The sequence below is a fragment of the Epinephelus moara genome, chromosome 18 (assembly GCF_006386435.1).
Source record: "Epinephelus moara isolate mb chromosome 18, YSFRI_EMoa_1.0, whole genome shotgun sequence".
In the NCBI taxonomy this organism is placed as follows: domain Eukaryota; kingdom Metazoa; phylum Chordata; class Actinopteri; order Perciformes; family Serranidae; genus Epinephelus; species Epinephelus moara.
Window position 1 is genome coordinate 17,651,884 of NC_065523.1, and position 7,975 is coordinate 17,659,858.

A 7,975-nucleotide genomic window follows, 5' to 3' on the forward strand; every position below is an offset into this window, starting at 1 on the left:
ACATTATCTTTTCCTAACCACAAACAAGTGATTTTTGTGGCTAAACCTAATCACGACTTCCCTGCAGCATTAGTGAGAAACGTTAAGTTTCAGCGTATGCGCTACAAAATAAAATACTAGAATTATTGTAACTACTAAATAATACAATTATTGTAACTGTAGGAAAAGAAACCTGTCTTCTTACTTTCTACAGCTATCTAAAAATCAACCATTGTCAATTATGTATAGACAAAATGTTTTGACATTTTGTTATTATTTCATTTTACTTTATGTATTTATTTTCAGTATAAAAATCGTATCTTTCCAGAATGAAACAAACCCGGTGTTTTCTTTTGTTTTGTTTTTAATTTTTCAGATAAACTAACAGATTAAATGTTCCTTTATGGGTTGATAAACCATTTGAAAACCAAACTGGACTGGCTGAAAAATACATTGTCACAAAGCTGAACACATGGCTGTTTTTCTTAGCCCACAAAAGGTTAACATTCTTGAGATACTTGGTTTTCACTGGTCAGCAACAATATGTTTTTTTGTCTATCTAATAATAACAGCATTATATCACCAATATAAACTTTTACTTTTATCCCGTGCTTCAATATTAATTTCCCCTCTTAGACAATAAAGTCAGTTCAGTGATACATAAATACGTCAGCCGCCAGGTCAAACAAGTTCATATGTTGAGACTACTGACTCACTATATTAACTCGTCATATTATAATATTCTGGATCAATATTTAACTTTATTCAACATGAATGCCATATTTTAAAAAAGCCATGTTCTTCTCAGCCGAGCTGTGGCATAAGAGAGAGGAGTGTGTCACAGAGAGCAGGGTGGACCGGGGTCGAGATATTGGGGGACATAAAGGAAAAAGATGAGGATGGAGGGATGAGAAGGGATAGTTTGTGGCCCCAGGAGGCCTATCCCCTGCTGCTGCTGTTGTTGTTTTATAATGAACTCCTAAAGCCTTCATTTCCCTCTCTGCCCTGAGTGGAGGGGGTGCAGCGATGGGGGCTGCTGAGTCCACAGCCGGATTCGCACGCACAAGCCTTGAGGGTGGCTGCTTTGAGCGGGGTGGGGGGTTGGACGAAGCAGGGGTGCAATATGCAGGCTCTTGTCTGTGTGTCTGAAACAGTCCTGACAGGAGACAGGTGAGGGCAGAAAGGTTTTTGCATACGTGTGTGTGCATACTTGCCATGTGCACACCTGTGGTCACTTCAGTGGGAGTGATATGTGAGTGTGTGTTTGTAGTCGGGTTTTCCTCTGCGGGCAGTCGGCTGTAGCTTCTCTCTGTCACCCCAAGACACTGAATGACATAGACAATGTAGGGTGACGCTGGTGGTAACACTATCTCTTGTGTCTGCATTGGCCTGGTTCAGGTAAAGGTTACAATGCCGGGCTGTGCTGCAGCAGTGCACTTGCTCTGATGGATGAAGATGAATTGGAACACCGGAGCTGAGGCTTTTTTTTTGAGATATGTATTATATTTGCTTTGCTTGGCGAAAAAAGATATTATCCAAAGCAACATACATAGCTTTCAGGTTTATACATCACTCATTTGCGTAAGAACAGTAGATGTTAACTGAGGCGTAGAAGGCTTGGTAGATACTTTGCTCAAGGACACAAAGCGCAGTCCCGTCCTGTAATCGGAACCTCTGAGCCTCAGGTCAAACATCTAAACCCTACAAGACTTCCGCCTCTGCAGAGAAGGTGCTTAGATAGCATCAGTACTGGGCCTAATCCCCACAAACACCCTGACATGGCATCGAGAGAAAACTAAATGATGAGGAGAAGAAAGGTTTTGATGCAGAAAAAGAGGGAAAAGAGAGAGACAGAGAGTTGTGAATACGGCATGGGGTAGGAATTTGGAATGTGAAATGACTAATGCAATTGCTCAACCCACAACAAGAACATGCACTGCCTAGAGCTATGACAAGGCTGAGTGCATACCTCTATGGGGGGGCCTAACGCAGAGGCTGGGGTGGACTGGGACGGTGGCTGAGCTCCTCACAATGGGTGATGAGACGCACGAGTGTAGAGAAGGTGTATACATGTGTTATGGTCAATTGAGCGGGCAGCAGGGTTGAAATGATGGATTTTCACCTGAGGACAGAGGAAAAAAATATTAGTGTGGAATAGAACTTTATGAATATTAACAAGTTTAACCCAGAGGCATCCCGTGATGTCTACCACAGTCTAGTTTCTAAAACCTGTACGTGAATGTTCCTACGTGATACACAATGCCTTTGTCCTCAACCTCTGTTCTAGAGCTCAAATAATTAGTCATTTAATTAGACCATCAAGAGAAAAATTGTATCTGCATCTATTTTGATAAGTATTCCAGTTTTGTTTTTGTTTTTTTAAATGCTGGTAGGGCTGGGCGATGGAGAAATCAAATATTTTTTGCGTGTATCTCAACATGGATATTGCAACCATATTGTAGGGTTAGCTATTGTACATTCACAAAATAGTTATACAATGAGAAATTGATAAATAATCACTGGTAATGTGGATATAATGACTAAGTGGGTCCGGCAAATTCAGAAAGTTACAGCACTTTACTGTAATGTGGCCTCCAAAATCTAGTATATTGTCTTACATTCAACAAAAAATCTTTGAGTTTTGAAATGTTGGTTGAACAAAACAAGCAGTCTGAATGTGCCAACTTGAGCTTCAGGAAGTTGTGATGGGCATTTTAACCATGCAGATGGTCTGTCAGTCAGTCTATCACTTTGACCTACATTTAAATATCTAAACAACTGTTTGATGGATTGCCATGACATTTTTACAGACATTATTGATCCCCAGGTGATGAATCTCACTGACTTTGGTGACTTTCCCTATAGTGCCATCATCAGGTCAAAATATTAATTTGTTCAGTAGTTTGGTTTATGACCAAATGCTAGGGCAGGGTATCACGGCATCTTCTTGGGCTGAGAAATGAAGCCAACACAGAAGTTCCAAAAACTACAGTTTCTCTAATGGCAACTTGAGGGCGGCTCCACAAGCCAGTCAATCCCCACGGACCCCCCATGTTAAAATGCCCATCTTTACAGCAGAAATAAACATGTGTGCAGCCTAGTGCAAAAACAGGTTTGGTCTCTATAGCTAATTTCAACATTAATGACAAATGTCAAAATTCATGACTTTCCCATCAACCACAAGTGGAGCAGCCAGTTAGCAAATGTGAGGAGGCTAACATCCCAAACTATGGTGAACATGGCAAACATCAGCGTGTTAGCTTTGTCATTGTGAGTGTGTCACCATTTATCATGGCTGTAGACTCTGAGTCTTGTTTAATATTTTCTGACATTGGACCTAATGATGAATCATTCAGTCAAACACCAAGTCAACAGACTGATTAATAATGAAACTCAAAGTTAAACGCAAGTCTGTTAACAGAGAGACTCTAACTGGCACTGTGATCTAGTTATGGTCACACTGACGACCATCTTTACAAGGAATCGTGTATAATAAATAGATATCTTCAACCTGTAGTGAAGCAAAGGTAAAAACAGAAAATGGGGGAAGAGGGCTGGATGCTCGGGCATGTGACTCGCTGCTATCAGAAAGACAAAGCATAGAACAGGAGATAGGGCAGAGCACTGCACAAGTAGTGTTTGTGAATGATTTCACACAGCAAAAATGCCCTCCAAATGTTTACTAATATCCCCCTTGACCAGTCCATTTTGAGACCCCCCCTACTGGGAAACTGCTGAGGGAGTCTGTTCCCATGCTGCTCCACAGGAACACCTGCAGTGCAAACAGGAGGGTTTACATTGCAGCCATTGTGATAGGACATGATAAGACCTCATGCACCTTCATAACTGACTCCCCATTCTCAATATATGGCAGGCTACTCCTCTGCCTCTCAGCTGCACACACACACGCACACACACACAAACACACTGACCTCCATTACAACTGAAACAAAACTTTCCCAGATAAACAATGTCGAAAGGAGAAAAACACAGATAAAGGCATGAGCTATGTGTTCTCTCTAGAAAATGAGTCTGGAATGTTGTCTGGGATTATTTGTAATATCGGCACAATTACACTGTCTGTTGGCTTCATGTCGATGAGTGCTCTTACTCATTAAATCATCACTGTCATTAAAGGATTCAGATACACAATAATGTGCCGTCAAATTCTATTATCTTTTTTAGCTCTGTGAACCACACACTCCAGCTTACTGACACATACAACCTGATTAAGAGAGTGTGGCTGTGATTTTGTGTATGACTGTGGGGAAGGAGCTGTCAGACAGGGGAAGCCCAGTGTAGCCCTCCGTGCCATGGTGCTGTTTGCGTTCCCATCCTGGCTGAGCCGTCATCCAACCGCAAGGGTGGACGGCATCTCTCATCCTCAGAGGTCCGGGTATCACAGGTGGTCTGGCCACAGGGCTGTCTGTGTGCGAGTGTGTCTGACAGCTGTCTGATCACTCCATGCTCTCTGAGGTCAGATAAAATAAAGCTTGGAGGAAGAACAAGAGCGTGAAACAATGGGGCTGATTGCCTTCTCTTATTGGGAAAGTCACGCCTTTCTCCACTCAGTCAATGACATTGTAATAAATGAATGCCAAATAAACAAATTAAAAATATTCTGACATGAAATATTATCAGTAAGTAGCGACTATTTGTAACTTCAAATGACCTGCTGCCATGGACAGAGTGAGACAATAGACCCCTGGACACACATGTAAAAGGTCCCCCACCTCTCCTACAAAGTAGCGAGACACCCAGACTAAAAGTGACGCAAAAAAATCACATTAATTGTTTTGTGTCTCTACGTTGCATTTTGTGTCTGTTTATGGTAATTTTGCATCATATTGTGGTCACTTTGCATCTACCTGTGATGGTTTCATAGCACTTTGCATCTCTTTATGGTTGTTTTACATCTCTTTTTGTGTGTGTGTGTGTGTGTGTGTGTGTGTATGTGTTTGTTTATCTCTTGTAGTCATTTTGCATCCCCTTTTGGTTGTTTTGCTTCTTTCTGTGATTGTTTTGCAACTCTTCATAGTAGTGTTGCATCTCACGGGGAGCATTCAGCATCATTTTAATTTTTATTTATTTATTTTTAATTTTTTGAGTTGTTTTGCATCTCCTCATGACCATTTTGTGCATCTCTTTGTAGAAGTTAAGTGTCTTTTGTAGTGTTTTTTCTTTTAGGGGGAAGGGGGTTATTTTGCAACTTTTTTACAGCTGGTTTGTGCTTCATAATGGTCATTTTGTTTGTATTGTGGCTGTGTAACATATTTCTAATCATTTTTTTATTTTATGGATTTGTTTTGCATCTCGTCATAGCTATTTTGTGTCCCTTTGTAGTTGTTTTGTGACTCTTTGTTGTAGTTTTGCATCTTTCTGGGATCTTTTAGTGTCTCCTTGTAGTTGTTTTGCATCTACTAGTAGTAGGTTTCCGTCTCTTTGTAGTTGTTTTGCTGTTTTGGGGGGCTGTTTTGCATTGCCATGTAATAGTTTTGTCTTTGTAGTCATTTTGTGTATTTCTGTGGTCATTTAGCGTGTCTTCACAGCCATTTTGCAACTTTGTAGTAGTTTTGCATCTCTTTATAGAAGTTTTGCATCTCTTTTAGGACGTTTGATTGACTTTGTGACGTCACTTTATGGGGCCTGTGCCACCTCTGGCCACCCCTCTGGCCCCGCCTCTGGACCCCTTTCCCACCAGAACCCACTGAGACACCGGGAGCTTATGAGTTTCTCCTGTCATCTCTGACAGGCCCTCATTTGCTTTCATTCAGCGTCTCATCACGGCTTCAAAGACGAGTGGATCATCTCCCTCAGGGGGAGTGAGAAGATCAGTGTGCCTTCAAAAAATGACTGGTATCCAAAAATTGCTGACCCAAGGCGCTTTTGCTCCACATAATTGGCTTCTTTACTCTGTCTGTCTTGGGCAATCACTGGAGAGTTATGATGTATTATATTGCCTGGAAAACATCATTAAGTACCTTGTGTAAAAGTGATTCAATAACATATCATTTTCTCTTGATGAACAAAACAGTGTTATTGAGGGTGGCAGTCATGGAGTACACTGAGGGCTTTCTTTCTCCACCAAACAACAACTCTGCTGCCATGTTGTCTAACAAGGACAGGCAGACTGATCCAGCGCTAAATTTTGTTTGGTTCCAGCTGGAGCCCCCAAAGGAGCAAAGCCTGGCACCAGGAAATAACATTCTTTGACGATCCAGTCAGGCGGCCACACACGAACACAAACACAAATACATACCCACACCCACACCCACGCGTACACACACACACACACACACACATACATATATGTGTATTTATACATATACTTCCCCTAATATTATTTGATTGCATAAATGTCATTCTAACACTCATGCCTCCATGAAGGCTCTACATTTATTAAAATTTAGTGAATACCTCAATATCTCTGCTTCTGGATCTAGATCTGCATTACACACATTAAGCTAGATAATTATAGGATACACATGTGTCACTATATATATTTTTTTTTCATTCAGATGAGAGTGCAAATGGCACAGTGTAACTCTGTTATGATATGATATAGTTATGATATATGATATAGTTATGAATATTATATTCGATTTCTGATGATCAATGCCCTTAAATCCTACACACTGGACCTTTAAGTGCAATTCAAGGTACTTATACTTATACACTTCAACACCACTACATCTCAGGAGGACATTTTATCATTTTTACTCCACCACATTTATTTGACAAAAAGACAACAATAAAGTTGTTTAAGCTTTTTATCCCCTGACAGCAATAAAATGCTGCTAAATTAATTTATAATAACATTCCAATACCATATATCATGTCTACTATAATTACTACACTCTGAATGGGGGCAATTTGCATAATGAGTACATTTACTTTCGATAGCTAAATTTGGCTGATAATACAGATGTACTTTTGTTTGAGTAACTTTTGAATGCAAGACTTAAATTATTACTGGAGAATTTTAACACTGTGGTTCTGCTACTTTTAGAAGAGTAAAAGATCTCTACTCAATACCACTGTAGAAAACTATTTCAAGAGGAAATAGCAAAAAGCTTGCAGTCCTAGATCTGTACCAAAAACTAATATCTTACTTTACAACAAGCAGACACACACACACACACACACACACACACACACACACACACTGGATCTGAGATGTAGCTTCCTTTGGTGGAGGTACTATGNCACACACACACACACACACACACACACACACACACACACACACACACACACACACTGGATCTGAGATGTAGCTTCCTTTGGTGGAGGTACTATGCACTATGCATGTGCATTAAACTATGGTAGTGACAAACTAGGTGTAATCACATGTGATCTCTCGGTCAGTCAGAGTGGCGTGATTGTGCTCCACACCTGGAGTCTGGATTCCAGTTTGTGCCGGTGGTGCTCAGGTGTGGAGGAAAACCAGTAAGCTCATCTCATCCTTTCCTCAGGGCTGAAAGATAAAGGACAGACAGAGAGAACCCCATGACCTTGAGAGCGAAAGAGAGACAGAGAGAGACGGAGGTAAATGTGCCTCATGTGCTGTTTGGAAATGGTTTGACGGGGGCCTTATTTCTCCCTTTCTCAACTTCTCCTCGACTCTGAGCAACAGGTTAAAGCTGTGCACATCCAACCAGTGCCCTGGGGATGTGTTATGACAACTGAAAACGGTGAACAGTGAGAGCAAGAAGTGGCATGAACAGATATCAAGGTTTCTGACATGTGGGGGTGGGTGAAAAGGACCTCTGTTGAGAAGTGTCTAGCCTGAAGATACAACCATCAACTCAAGTACCATCAGGCAGCCACGGAAAACTGTCTGGGCCGACTTCTGATTGCTGTGCTGAATGAGGTAAACAAACACAGCTATCAGTGGCAAACAGGAGCTCGTAACAGCTCACTGCACTAATTAGTTCAAAGGATGCTTGAATTTGCTTTGCTTGCTCCTGCTCTCATCGATTCACCCCTCCCAAAT